This window comes from Ahaetulla prasina, chromosome 2 (assembly GCF_028640845.1).
Source record: "Ahaetulla prasina isolate Xishuangbanna chromosome 2, ASM2864084v1, whole genome shotgun sequence".
Taxonomy (NCBI): domain Eukaryota; kingdom Metazoa; phylum Chordata; class Lepidosauria; order Squamata; family Colubridae; genus Ahaetulla; species Ahaetulla prasina.
The window spans coordinates 156,190,616-156,206,569 of NC_080540.1; the positions used below are offsets into that span (position 1 = coordinate 156,190,616).

Genomic DNA, 15,954 nt, shown 5'->3' on the forward strand with positions numbered 1-15,954 from the left:
TTGCACAAGGCAATCACATGATCGCAGGGTGCTTGGCAACCTCCTGTAAGTGCAAACAGGTTGTCAGGCATTCAGATTCCAATCTGACTGCAGGGGAGTTGCAACAGCCATAATTTCAGTCATGGGTCATAAGTCCCTTTATTCAGCACCGTCATAATTTCATATAGTCGTCGAATGAGTGCTCATTAAGTGAAGACAACCTGTACAATTTGAGAGGTGCCCATAATGTGAGTGACCAAGAGTAAAGCTTCCCAGTCCATAAATAAGCAAAACTGATGCACAACATGAAGTTCTTCACATAGGATTCAAAAGTCCAGGGGGGACTTTCTGGTTGCACACAGGGTTTCTTTGGGGGCAATGCCACCACATCCAGAACAAGGGGTGGTTTTTGGGTTTTTTAGCATATAGCACGTGTTAGCCAGGGATCACCGAAGCGACTGGCTGCTTCTGTGAAAGGATTTTTTTTTGGGGGGGTGTTATCCACGGGTTGCCTGAATGCCAGTAGACAATTGGGGAAGGCTCCTTTCCTGTCCCCAAGCGGTTTATTCGCCCACGGGAATCGAGCTACGGACCTCAGCGGCGCCAGGCTCAGCATCTTACCACATGAGCCCCTGAGGCCCCCTACAAAGGGTGGTAAGTCACTGAAACCAAAAGGCCCAAATCCAAAGCCTTAAGAAGATTGAACTGAAATCGGTTTTCCCCAACCATATCTCCACAGTTTCCAAAGACCAAGACAGAAGGTCAACAGCAGCATCACTTAATACCTCACCCCATGGTGACAGATAATCTCATCCGAAGGCTTCCTGCACATGTTAAACACAAGCGAAGAGAGAACCAAACCCTGTAGAAACCCGCAAAGTAGGGCTGAGGGTGAGATTTATCATTCCCAAGGAAAATCAATTGGAAATAGCCATCCAAGAAAGAAAATCAACACAATACAATATCTTTCACCCCCAACTCCCAAAGTTGCTTCAGAAGTATATGATGATCAATGACATTGAAAGCCATCAAGAGATCAAAATGAGCAAGGATGGATGCACTGTCCCCATGCCAATCATGCCAGAGATGATCAACAAGCATGATCAACACTGTTTCAGATCTATATGCAAATCTGAAATCTGACTGGAAGGGGCCCAGAAAATCTGTTTTAGTCAGGATCTTCTGAAGCTATGGCATGATCACTTTCTCAACAACCCTCCTTAAAAAGGGAACATTAGATACTGAGTAGAAGTTTTCCAGTATGGTTAAATCTAGTAATGGCTTCTTGAAGAAAGGGTGAACAAATGCCTCTTTAAGATTCTGCCTGTTGCCCTACATTTCTTTGTCCTCCAACAACACAGTGTTACCTTCTTTCATGTTACCAATAACATTCCACTAATTGGTTTTAGCATTCATTTAGGATTAGAAGGCATTCATATTTCTAGTGCCCCAAGCTGTTGTTAGTAGTCTGCACCTATCTCCAATGGCTTTGCATCTATTCAATAAATTAGAATAAAGCTGGAAGGGACCTTGGAGGTGTCCAGTCCAGCCCCCTGCTCAAGCAGGAGAACAAATACTATTTCATGTAAGTGACTGTCTAGTCTCTTCTTAAAAATATCCAGCGATGGAGTGCCCACGATTTCTGGAGGCAAGCTGTTCCACTGGTTAATTGTCCTCACTGTTAGGAAGTTTCTCTTTAATTCCAGGTTGTTTCTTTCTTTGATTAGTTTCCAACCATTGTTTCTTCTCCTGTCCTCCTGTGCTTTGGAGAATAATTTGGCCCCCTCTTCTTTGTGGCAGCCCCTCAAATATTGGAATACTGCTATCATGTCACTGTCACTCCTAGTTCTTATTTTCTTTAGGCTAGCCAAGCCCAAATCCTGCAGCCTTCTTCGTTTGTTTTAGTTGCTTTGTTTAGCCTTTGATCATCTTAATTGCTGTTCTCTGATTGATAGTTTGCTAGTATAGAAAATAAGCAAGGATTGCAATAGGCTAAACAAGCACCTACTGTGATACAATATGCAAAATAAGCAAGCATTGTAACACAAGAACGGCCAGCGGGGAGGGCTTTACTGTTTGGTATGTATGTGTATGAACTTCCCGGTCTTAGTTTGCTCCACCCATTGAACCGCTTCGCTTAAAAAGGCAATGCCGCATCCAAAGTGGGAACGTGGGGCCAAAAAAATAATAATTCTATGAGCAATAGGGCAGTTATTTTTGCCGTATTTTTATATAAAGGCATCAAGGATTGCAACTGCAATCCGGAACGTGCAGCTAAAAACTGTCACGACGTGGGCCAATTAAACCCTCAGAAGAACGATTCGGATGGGCAAAAATATATAGCGGAATTAATTCAATTCCCTGGATTCTTAGAACGCTTTGAACAAATTGTACCTTGAACCTAAATAAATAATAAATAATTCATACGGCAATTCTGCTTGCGATTTAGCGCATCGAAGGAACGAAGTCATTCTGCTTTATAAACTATGGTTTAATGGGTTGTGTGGCCATTGCGAATTGTGATTTATTTAGCAAAGGCTTGGCGTGTCAGCACAGCCAGTCAGCGGCTGGTCTACCTGCAAAGCCTTATAAGATCTTCCCGGGCAAGGAACGGGATTTATTTCGATGGGCTTGTCGCAGCAATGGGCAACTTGTGAGCGAGTTCCTTTGTCGGCATTGACCCTTTGAAGAGCTACCGATAACTTTAGCGCCATTTCAAGTTTAGGAGGCGGGAATCGCGGTGGAGGACGGTAAGAGGTCGGGATCAAGCTGCTTCTCCCGCTGCAGAGAAAGCAGGAGCTAAAAGCACAAATGGAGGACCCGGTAAGTTGGGTATATTTCTGCACGGGGCGTGAAGACAGCGATTATTGGAAAGAGCCCTAAATGGAGCTTCTCCCTCTGGAATAATATACGTGCCATTGAATTCTGTACCTCCTATTCAGCGGCCATTTATTAGGAAACGAGTGTTAATGACTTCTTTGCAGTTTAAATTCTGATTGAATTAGCTTTGCGATCATTTCCTAAAAGATAAATCCCTTTGGAAGGCTCAAATATGTTCAGGATTGATTTGGGCTGGTAATTTGATGACAATTATGACATCCGAATTATATTTATCGGGGGGGGGGACTGTTTATGGAGCTTCTCAATCATCCAGGTTATAGTTGTCTCAAATGTGCTTTTTTCTTCAAAAGGTAACAACTGTTTTTTTCCTTCAGAAGGCGACTGAGGATGAGGTAGCCCTTTGCGTCCATATTTACAGAGTATTTGGAAGTACTCTTAAATCTCCCAGAATTGAATTCTGGGAGTTGAAGTCCACAAGTCTTAAAGTTGCCAAGGTTGGAGACCCCTGCCCTAAATCATCTTGGCTGTGTCACAAAATGTACTGGACTGCAGGTTAGCCAAGCAGCTCTTAAATCTGCTGGCATATGGTATGCACCCAGTTCTAGTTGTTAAAAGTTCTGAGAAATTGGAAAGAGTAAACCATGGATAGCTCTAGGCAAGCTTGACATGTGCAAATTCAGCCGCAGAATTCTCTGGGGTCAAATCAGACAGATTTGGGCAGTTAAGGGAAAGCTGAAATGGAAGGCATCTGTAGTAAAAGTATGAAGTGGGTTCCTAATTCTGATTTAGATCAGTTAAGAGTTGGATTTGTGTTGTTGAAAAATATTAATATAATTCCAGTAGGATGATAGTGGCTGCTGTACTTAAATGGGTTTATAGTTCAGTGTGTTGTATTGTTATAGAAAACTTACGTCTTAAAGTGAGGAGATAAGACTACGAAGGATTTGAGAAACAAGAATTAATTTATTATTTGCACAAATAGGACACAGACCCCCACTCACATGGAAAACAAAGGTCTGAGCCTCGAGCAAAGCTTAAGCATAATCGTTTATACTTTTGGTTACAGACATTGCCATACAATGTCTGTGGTTTATACTTTTGGTTACAGACATTGCCATACTTTTGGTTACAGACATTGCCAAAAGAAGAAGTTATACTAATTGGTTGAAACAAACAAAAGCCCATATATGGTCTACTCTTATCATACACCTTCTGGATATTCTGTTATTTCCGATGCCCCCTCTTTGCCACATAGTTACTGGAACAGGTTACAAAGAACAGTTTGTAGAAATATTTCTGCACTTTCTCGAAAGCTTGCAACACCACATACCTGCCCAATGGTATACTTCTGCTTTTATGTGACATGTCGACTTCTATTTCTAATACATCTTGTTATAATCCTAACAAATAAACATAAAGCACTTGTATTATAAAGCATTGGGGTCCTGCTTCAGTATGAACCTGGCAAGTACAACTAGGCTTTACAATTCCTGGTAATTGAGTCGACAACCATTGTTTAGTATAGTATGTGAACATATAGAATGACTAGCTGGATACCCGTACTTTGCTACTAAACTGTAATTGGGCATGATAAATTGAGCTAACGAGTTCTGGAGTAACACCCATGGTAGATTCCATGTCCCTCTCATTTGTCATTATCACCAACAAAGTATATGAAATGAAGAAATGGAGAAATGAAGACTGCTGCTGAGTCCCCGCCGTGATACTCCCTATGCTGTGGTAGACCTGCCCCTGCACTTTGAATGTTGGCATATTTAGCTATAGCTGCCTGATTAACATAGGGGTTATTAGATGGATACTTTTTTACAGTCTCTCTATTGACTTTGGGATGACGTTGATGATACTTTTTTGCAGGTACTTTTCCCCCCCCTTAGTTGTGTTTTCCTAATCGCATCTGTAAATCTTTTCCTGCGTTTTTCCCTCTTCCCTTTAACTGGTGTTACAGTAGAAGGAACAGATATGTCTGAACTGAGGTCGTCCGTGTAAGAAGTGATTTAGGGCTGGGACACTATGCAAGAGAAATCTGGTTCGCAATCCGTTGGCTCAGTGGTGCTCGGTGATTGAAACTCATTAGGGAATATCTCTCCTGCCGCATTGAGTTCAGAAGCAGTTCCATAGGTGGAAGGCGTAGACATTTGGGTGAGGTAGGGACGTTAGTACTGTAAGGAGCCCCAGACCGCTCCTGAGTGAAGGAGTGGAACGTCTCCCAGTTTGAACTGAGGGAACAGAATGTGAGGCAAATGGCAGTTGGAACTTTTCAGGTGAGGAGGGGGAGTAGAACATCTAACTCCTTGGCATCAGAGCATGTTAATATACTGTATATGAATATACTGTATATGAAATACTAATGATCTGATGGTTATTTCGAAAAATCCTTTCTTGGCGAGCACCTAGAAGCCAAGAGGAACGTACATGCCAAATTTCAAGTTTGTAGACTTTACCGTTCTGGAGATTTTGTGACGAATGAAGGGATTCAAATTAGCCTCATGGGGGGCAAAATTGTAGCCTTTATATAGGGAATGAAGGTGAATATGCATGTCCCAGGATAATCCAATCTGGGTTGGTTACCAGGACCAGAGGTTTAGTTTTCTGAGCATTCAGACTTGTGCTGGAGCCCTTCTTCTGGGAACGTCTCTCTTTATACAGTGCCCATATGCGTTGCCGAAAGTTTATAGGATGACACTTTGCTGGTGCTCCTTCACATGTCAAAGCAGTTCAAATATCAGAGTAATGGAAAGGTGGGACTCCAGGTGTGTGTGTGGGGGGGTATTGGAATTTCCTGGGAAAAGGGTACCTTCTGCCCCTTAGCTTTAGCTCCTGGGCTTTTCATTGGCTGCTATTCTGCTTTTTAAGTTTGAGGGACACAGGAACCCCATCTTCTGTGTTTTGGATTCTACAGTTTCTTAGTGGGGTGTCTTTTCTCTTGCAGAGTCCAAGAAGGTGTAACTTTAATACAAATAAACACAACAATAACAGTAATAGTAGACTGACTCAATACAGAAAATTAGGTTTTCCATTCAATGCGCTACTATATTCAAGGGGATTCTGTGATAAGGATAGCACATTTTTGTTATTGTATGAATTATTGTTTTTGATGCTACCTGTTTGTCACATTTACTCCACCCCAAAAATATTGTTGGTTAGAGTACATAACTGGAATTGCATGTTAAGTAAGTTAACTAGGAAAAAGAATACAATGACATGCCAAAACATAATTTTTGGTTTTAACAAGTGTGCAATTGCCAATAATAGTTAACAGTATCAGCTGAATGAATTTCAATGGTACATTATTGAAGGAAGTAGATTCCCGTATGTTTTCAAGTAATATTTATTAAAATACAGCTATTGCCCCAGTTTTTAGTTTTAAAGGGTCTAGACATTTTTTTAAATAGAAGAAATGTGGCTTTCTCGTATTAATAGATATAGGTATTGTATGCCTTTAGAAGCATATTATTAAATACAATCATTTTAATATGTCTATTGTGGTCAAAACTGTGTTATATGGTTTACAAGCATCCTTTTATGCTTGTTTTATATATCCAATGAGAAATATTTGGGGGTTGTTAAACTGGAGCAAAAAATTAAAAAATAGCATTGGCATATTTTATCTCTCATAGGCTGCTAGTATTTGAATTCTCAAATTCAAAACAACATCTGCCATTTCACTCCTTTGAATGCTGCTGACTTCGCATTTCATTATTGTGATTAAATATAATAACTAAATGAAACAAAATAACTTGTATATTCCTGCTATTCAGTTAAATGTTAAAAATTAAAAAAGAATATATAAAAGATATCAGATAAATTAGTTGTTTGTAGATGCTATCTATTGCAGTTCTTTATTGGCAATCCAAATATATATTTTCAATTTATAAACCTTTGGATTTTATTCTTTAGAGTTCAGACTTCTGATTATAAGACTGGAATTTTTTTTTGCGGTTGTATCCTACTCCTGGCATTCATAAGTCTTCGTATTCCATGTGTACAAATAGTTTCAGTTAAAATGGTCTAATCTTTTGGAAGAAAGCATAACTAATACCACTATTATTTTACCCAGTCTCCCTATAATTAGGTTTCATAATTTAGATTGGTTCATTTTGACTTGCTGGGTTGTTTATACTGAACCATTATACTTCATAAACAACCAGACATAAAACCCAGTAGCATGTTGTATGAACTCAGCCTCTAAGTAAAAGACATGGAAGGGTATTACAGAGGCCTTGATTTGTTCACTATCATTCCAGGACACAAGATAATCAACTTTTAAGTTACAGGAAGGCAGTTAGAAATCTGTCCCTAACATTCAAATAGTTCATTAATGGCACCATTACCAAGGGCCAAACAAACAATACACTTTGCATCTTCAAGCAAAGCTACACAGTCATTTGCCACCACAATAAGAACCTCAGGTGGAGAGCCTGATGATCTAATGCAGGGGTAGTCAACCTTTTTATACCTACCGCCCACTTTTGTATCTCTGTTAGTAGTAAAAATTTTCTAACCGCCCACCAGTTCCACAGTAATGCGCCGTGTATCGTCTGCGCATGCCTCTTGCGGATCGTGGATTGGGGTTGGGTGGGGGATGCCAGCTACCAGCTCTGCTTGTCTGTTACAGCTGGGTGCTGTGGGGGGAGATGCGTGAGCTATTCTGGGATGAAGCTCTTTTGTTTGCAGTCGCACTATAGCGCAATTTAGTTTCACTTACGTAACATGAACTAAACTTATGCGCGGGTGATACAAATAGTATATTATCAGAAATTTAAATTGTCACAGGGAATTTTATGAAAACCTAATGAAAATGTTTTTAAATAATGCTATGAAAATTTTTTAAAAAGTCAATTAAATTTTAAAAAAGGAAAGTGCTTCAGTATCGGACAAAACCCCTACCGCCCACCATGAAAGTTGGAACGCCAACTAGTGGATGGTAGGGACCAGGTTGACTACCACTGATCTAATGGATCTTAACTTTGCACTTTTTTGTCAACAAGATGACAACAGTTTGCTGCCCTCTTCTCCTGTGTTTTTCCAGCTTCCAAGAGCCTTGGTGGGCTCTAGTCTAGTCCATGAACTGACCATCCATGCAACTTTGCTTAGCTTTTTGAAATAGAATAGAACAGAATAGAATTTTTATTGGCCAAGTGTGATTGGACACACAAGGAATTTGTCTTGGTGCATATGCTCTCAGTGTACATAAAAGAAAAGAATTTTCTTTTTGCCATTTGCTGTAACACTGCCATCTGTCAGGGATGCTGGTTTAATTTGGGTCCTTGAATTGAGAAGGCAGCTGGACTGTACAACACTTTTTGACATTTAGTTAGGCGAATGCTTTTCTTAAAACCGAGACTGCACTTCAGTAGCCCCAGGGTGCATGTGCTCTTGTGATATTAAGTCCCTCATGCGTTGTCTTCAGGGCTTGACACCTGCAGGGCCCATGTGAGCCTGCTCGTAGCCACCCTTTCCTGACAGGAGGCGCATGTGATCGCAGTCTAGCATCCGCCTGGGCCTGTGCTTCGGTCCGGCTGCCTTGTCGGCTGTTGTCAGCCGCTTATGTGGGTCAGCCGGCTGTTTTTGGTCGGAGTCGCCCTGGGCTCGGCTGTTTGGGGGGGGGACTCACTCCTATTTTGCGCGCGTGGCGAGAAGCGGATTGGGTATTTCGCTCGCGTGATTCGCTTGGGAACAATTTTGGAGGGGGGACTCTGGAACCCCGCCTGGGCCATGTGAACGGGGGTGAGCTACACATGGTTTGGAAAAAACCGTGGCCTTTTGTGGAGAGGGTTGAGTAAAGCAAGGGAGAGCTAAATAATATGTGTGGAAACAGGATCAGGACAAGCTGGCTTCTGCCCTGCTCTCTACGAGTTTAGGGTGGGCCTCATAGAAACGTATTGCAATGAGGCTGTTAAAATTCGGCTAAACTGATGGAGTGAGGTGTTAACCGTCTACAATTTTGGAAGCCTTCCATTCTTACTTCCAAGTAGTTAACCTATACTTTTAAGAAGTGTTGTGTGCCTCCCACCTTTCCGCATCATTCCTATCCCTGCAACTCCAAATGTTTGTCCCTGTCACCCCCACAGGATTAGCTTTGATGTTAATCATTGTGTTAAATCAGAGTTTGATTACCATTTCTTCCACCTTCTCAGCTTCTGGTGTAGAACTGCAGTATTGAAGGGAGAGGGGAATTTTATGGTAATGTTTATAAATAAACAAGTTAGTGTTTATAAACAAGTATAGGGTTGTTGTTTTTTCTGTCCAGTGCCATGCAGATTTCTGAATTACAATTCCCACAATTTCTAATCTGAATGGCTGTTGGTTTGTCAATTTGTTTATACAATTTTTGTGGCCACCCCCATCTTGTTTAAAAAAAAACTATTGGCAAGTCAGAATGAGAATAAAAGCAAACACAAGAAAATCAGGAGCCTAATCCATTATCTGCAATCCATTAAAGTATAGCCGGGTTTCCCAAAGAGGTCAATGTCGACTTTCAACTGTGGATAAATGGCTAGAGGTCAAAGAGGGATCAATAAATGAGGGTCAATAGGTAGTCAATAAATGATGGAAGGTTGTTTGGGGTCCATTTATCTTTTGGGATATCTGCAGAGCTATCCCTGTCCTTGGTCCTAAGGGTGAAGTGGATATCATTTTTGTAAAGTCATCTTAAATCTTTTTCATATTTTAAATACAATATTACCTATTTTTATAAAGCCATTATCTGTTACTGTTATTCATAGTATATTAGTTCATATAGTAATTATATTATAATTATTCACTAATTATTCATAGTATATTAGTTCATATAGTAATTATAAAGCAAAAAAGCAACTGAGTGGCAATCTGATGGAGAAACTGGTGAATTATGGGATTGATACTTGATATTTGCTGATGGTTAGCATGAAAAAAGCATGAAGGAACTTTGAGGTATAATTTATAGAACATCTAATGTAAAATGTTTCTCCAGCTTTTTCACTATATTGGGCCCACTTGGAATTTTCTATGCATGTTGTAGACTCTTGGGGGTGGAAATGTCATTTGTTACTCAGAGATTTGTGCTGCAGTTGTCTGATCCCCAGTATCCATTTCCTGAAGTTGAAAGAAAAGTAACTTCTCTAAGAATGGACCGCAAGGCAACAGGGGTATCTGATTTCTAAAACTTGTCAGTACAGTCAATGACTAGTACAGTCATTTCAGCAAACAGAACAGACTTGTAAGTGGATCACAAGCTTCCTAACAAACAGGAAGCAGCAGGTGAAGCTAAGCAGGATCACATCAGATACCTGTACAATTAGCACAGGGGCCCCCCAAGGCTGTGTGCTCTCCCCACTTCTCTCTGTATACCAATGACTGCATCTCCAACGATACATCTGTTAAACTACTGAAGTTCGCAGATGACACAACAGTGATCGGTCTCATTCGAGACAATGATGAATCTGCATATAGACGGGAGGTTGAACGACTAGCCTCGTGGTGCGACCAAAACAATCTGGAACTGAACACACTCAAAACCGTAGAAATGGTGGTAGACTTTAGGAGAAACCCTTCCATACTTCCACCTCTCACAATACTAGACAATACAGTATCAACAGTAGAAACCTTTAAATTTCTAGGCTCTACTATATCGCAAGATCTAAAATGGACAACTAACATCAAAAACATCATTAAAAAAGGACAACAAAGAATGTTCTTTCTGCGCCAACTCAGAAAGCTCAAACTGCCCAAGGAGCTGCTGATCCAGTTCTACAGAGGAATTATTGAGTCTATCGTTTGCACCTCTATAACTGTCTGGTTTGGTGCTGCAACCCAACAAGACAGACACAGACTTCAGAGGATAATTAGAACTGCAGAAAAAATAATTGCTACCAACCTGTCTTCCATTGAGGACCTGTATACTGCATGAATCAAGAAGAGGGCCGTGAAAATATTTACAGATCCCTCACATCCTGGACACAAACTGTTTCAATGCCTACCCTCAAAACGACGCTATAGAGCACTGCACACCAGAACAACTAGCCACAAGAACAGTTTTTTCCCAAACACCATCACTCTGCTAAACAAATAATTCCCTCAACACTGTCAAACTATTTACTAAATCTGCACTATTAAGCTTCTCATCGTTCCCATCACCCATCTCCTTCCACTTATGACTGTATGACTGTAACTTTGTTGCTGGTAATCCTTACGATTTATATTGATATTGGTTGTTTCCTGATTGCTTATTTGTACCCTATGATTATCATTAAGTGTTGTATCATTAAGTGTTAAATTTGTACCCTATGGCGATCACTAAGTGTTGTAAGTGTTGTACCTTGATGAAGGTATCTTTTCTTTTATGTACACTGAGAGCATATGCACCGAGACAAATTCCTTGTGTGTCCAATCACACTTGGCCAATAAAATTTTTTGTTCTATTTATTATTATTTTCTCTTTAGGGAATAATTGTATCCCTGGAAATTTCAGTAGTCCAGAGTACGGTGTTTAGCTGGCACTTGAAATCACAGATTAAATCTATGCTCTGAGCTCTGCACTGGTTTCTGTATAGTTTCCAAATACAATTTAAGCTGTTAGTCTTTAATCTCTATATAACTTGTCATCCAAGTATCTTCAGAACCATCTTCTCCAACCTGAATTGACCTGCTGGACTTGTGGGTCTGAGAGAATCAATTCTTTCCACACTCCCTGTATCTTAAGTAGGGACAAATATGTATTAGTCATCAATAAAAGTACATCTAAATCACCATTATGTCATTACAGTACTGTATTCTGTATTGCAACCTCCCCAGATCTCTTTGCATATACTTTTTGCACCTTGAAAAATATGCATGTGTCTCATATAATTCAAGCTTTCTTAGGAAGTATAATCTAGCCCAGAGAATCTAGATCCACAGAACTCTTTACACTACAGGATGCTCTGTTTGCTTGATTCTTTACACAGCATGAATGCAGAAAAAAATTGTGTATTTGAAAGGCATAGCACAATTTGTGCTGGCCAATCAGCTTTGTAATGTTCATCAACTTTTCCATCATCAAAAGAGGTTAGGTCAGATTAATTGATTCATGGTTTCTAAGTACTTTTTTTTGACCTGAATTGTCAATGAAAATCTGTGAGAGAAACCAGACTGTTGGTAGTTTAAATGTCTTTGAAATTAGGCTACTTGAGACTACTAGTAGATAAACTGGAATCAATTTATTTTTAAGATATGAAAATGATTTAGTATTTTAAAATATTCAGCATCATAAGAATATTGTAGAACATTATAAATTATAAAATATATTATAAAAATGGAAAAGTGATGCATGTAATTATAAGTCAATGTACATGTAAATTATAAGTCAATAACTGTCACTTGGTTTTTAGACCGTCATCAACATTTGAAAAGACTGCTGAATCATAACTGATAGGAGTATTTGACTAGAAGTTCTGGCTATTTTGATATGTGGAATTACCTCACATCTAAACATTTGATATATAATATCGTAATATCCCACATTTTAAAATGGAATTGAGTTTCTACTCTGGATTTGAAATAGGAAGAGAGACCAATCTTTTGCGGTATGAAAAATATTTTCGATTCTGACTGTAGCCATGTAAGAATAAAGGTATGCAATCTTATACACCTTGGTGACAAAATCCATATGATGTTTTTGGCAGTGATTAAAATCACGCAGTCATAAAGTTAACTATTCTAACTGTGGAATATGTCCACAAACTTAGGGAAGTCTGTGGACATATTCATTTGTAACTTATTTTGAGGATTCTGCATGAGGAGGATTAGCTAAACTATAATTATGTAGAACATCTTTATATAATTCATTTTACTTTCTAGATACCATTGCAATTTACAGGATATTAAGAGCTCTGTGCTGAAACCATGATATGTGGTACCTATGCTAAAATATTATTTGTGAATATAAGATTTAAAAATTCAAAGGCTCTAAAAGCATGTTGCTTATTTATTAATTTATTAATTCACATAATTAGTACATATAAAATAGGTTTCTTGTTTTGTGTGTGCGTGTGTATCCATTTATAAATAGAGAAACATTCTGAATTTAATCCCTTATTTAGAATTTGATTTGCACAAATAAAAATTGCTGGTGATAGTGGAAAATATACATGAAAGGTCTTCAGATCCATACACTCATATCCATTCAGTAGCAATGGATAAAATTTTATTTCAGACTTAATCCCAAAACAACAAAATAGTTAGGCTTTTAGTTTGAGCTCCAAGCTTGGCAATTTGATTGCAAATGTTTTGTCACCATTTGAGAAGACATCGTCAGTGTGTTTGAATTGTGAACTATTTTGAAATAACAAAATAGTTGCTACAATTTATGTCATTTGAATGTTAGTCACTTGTATAATTACATAATTTTTTTTAAAATTTAAAAATATGTAATTAAACAAATGATGTAAATTATGTAAAATATAAATCAGGTTTAGTGGATACTCCTTCCCCTGGAAATGATCCATTACATCAAAGTTTTGCTATAGAAAGTAAAGAACTGCGTAAGTGACCAATGTCCAGACTTTGTGAGTTTCTTGCACCTGGTCAAATTTGGACCAATAAAATATTTTTTTTTTAGCACTTTGTAAATTCCATTGAGCTTTGCATGTCACTTCAAAGATCTGATGTCAGTCTGGAAATATTGTAAGGAGGGCTTCTTTCTTGACCTATTTTTTTTTTAAATTTCTCTGGCATTGTTAGTGCAGAGCATTGTGGTGTTCGATTGAGAATGAGGTTTGTTGTGTAACTAAGTCCTACGTCTTCTGATAGGCTCTTGCCTATCTCATTCATTTCCAGAGGACCTCTTTTTCTCAGAAGCTTGAATGGAACTGGGTTTCAACCTCCTGCACATCACATGAATTGTTGTCCTTCCTGAACACTTGGGGGCTCACAGGAGAGTCATGGATCAATGCAGCTGCATTGTTGCGATTGAGGCCAATTACTGCGGAAAAGTGTTTTCATCATGGTTTTCGCTTTCCGTACCTGCCAGCAAAGGAAAAATAAGGGTTCAGATGTTTTTAAGCATTTACACAATGCCTTTTTAAAACATCTCAGCTTTTCTTAATTGTTCTCCTATTAGTTATCTCTTTCTTCTAAGTTGCAGGTATTGCTTTGAATTGATGTTGTTTACGTGTTGCTTTTAACCTTTTGTGTAATGTTTGAAGCACTGTACAAATACAGTTTCTGGATGATCTTAAAAACAATATTATAAAGCAAGATGATCTTTTTTTTTTCACAGTGAGGGAGTGAGGGAGAACATTATGAGCTAGTGTTTTGGGTGGTTCGCAGCCTAGACACTTATTCAATAAGTTCTATCAATCTTTCCCAACTTTCCTCCCTCCAAATGTGAAAAGTGAGTTGGAATGTGAGTTATGTTTTTAATTTTGTTTGTAAATCTGGGAAAGAAGTGCTGGCAGAGTTACAACAACAATTGGGACCGAAAGCGATGCAGTTGTTATGTGAGTTGCACCCAATTTTATGACCTTTTTTGCTGCAGACATTAAACAAATAATATGGTGGTTAAATGAATCACACAGCTGTTAAGCAAACCTGGTTTCCCCCATTGATTTTGGATGTTGGAAGCCTCCTGGGAAAGTTGTAAATGGCATTTGTTGACTCAAGAATGCGGCAACTGTCATAAATACATGCCAGTTAATAGGACCTAAAATGTGATATGTACTCCACATAAGTAGATTAAGAAAAACCCAATTAAATAATTGAGCCAAAAACATTATACTTGTTCATTTATTCCTTGAGAAAAATGATCCGAAGCGACATATTTGTGTATGACAAAAATATGTGAACCTCTAGGATTATCAATTCATTGAGGAGAAAATGGAGTCAGGTGTTTTAATCAATGGGATGATATACTCAGATGCTGAAGGTTCTGCCTTATTTAAAGAATAGACTTGAATATTCAGTATCACATCTGGGTTCTTCACAAATGCATATATGTGGAAGTGTGTCATGGCTTCAATAAAGGAGATTTCTAAATAATAAAACCTCTAAAAATAGTTGTTAATACAGGCTGGAAAAGGTTATAAAACTATTTCTAAGCAGTCCACTGTCATGCAGATTGTGTATAAATGAAGGCAATTCAACACCATTGTTACCGTCCTAGGAGTAGCCACTTATACAACATCATACCAAGAGCAAGGTGTATAACATTTTGGGAGATCTCAAAGAACTCCAGGGTAATATATAAGAAACTAAATACTTCTCCTGTGTTGGCAAATGTCCTGAGGTCACCATCAGAACACTGAACAACAATGATTTGCACGACAGAGTTACAAGGAGAAAGCCACAACTTTCTAAAAAGAACACTGCTGCATGTGTACACATTGTGAAATACTTATTTGGATGAGCCAGAAAGCTATCGGAAGAATGTTCTGTGGTTGGATGAATGAAACTTTGGTTTGAATGAAAAGTATTATGCAAAAGGCACTGCATTCCAAGAACACGATCCTATCTATGAAATGTAGTGTTGGCAATATCCTCGTTTGGATCTGCTGTGCTGCCTCTGGACCTGGACAGCTTGCCATCGTTAATGGAACTATGAATTCTGAATTGCATCAGCAAATTCTAAGGGAAAATATCAGGCTATCTGTCCATGAACTGAACCTCGAGAAAGCGGTTCAAGCAGCAAGACGATCTAAAGCACACAAGTCGTATACCAAAGAATGATTAAAGCAGAAGAAAATTGATGTTTTGGAATACCCAAATCAAGAGAGAGAACAGTTCTATGAAATGTCTCCACTGAGAGAGCCTTCCCGGTTTAATTGGTACCCTAGCTGAATTGGATTTGTCAATTCTTTGAGATAGGACATGTCAGAACGCTGCTAGGATTTCAGGAATACTGTTATATTGTTGTAGGGCATGATAACAGAATCTTGAAATCCTGTCAATTTAATATTGAAACCAAGGTGATTATACCAGTAGATTGCATTTTTGTCACGAAAAATATAGTGCTGTTGAGTTTCATGGACCTCTTGGCGATTATGACTATGATAGACGGGTTTTAGAAGATGATGTCAAAGCGGTAGGTGGTTCCACTTCTGCATTATACTATATTCTGCTGCAGCCTTTTAAAGCAACTGCATGATTATGGTCAAAAAC

The 15,954-nt window shown here is 38.8% G+C and overlaps 1 protein-coding gene across 4 annotated transcripts in view; it reads left to right on the plus strand.

The window, feature by feature from the left end:
* The first annotated feature begins 2,509 nt into the window (after positions 1-2,509).
* The window catches only part of TIMELESS (timeless circadian regulator), a 71,897-nt gene continuing 58,452 nt past the window's right edge, over positions 2,510-15,954 (plus strand). For 2 of the 4 annotated variants that reach the window (XM_058171101.1, XM_058171104.1), the window contains exon 1: positions 2,511-2,802. The gene's annotated coding sequence lies outside the window, so the exon portion shown is untranslated. Of the gene's footprint in view, positions 2,803-15,954 lie in introns of all 4 variants that reach the window. The other 2 variants (XM_058171103.1, XM_058171102.1) reach the window with 2 other exon arrangements.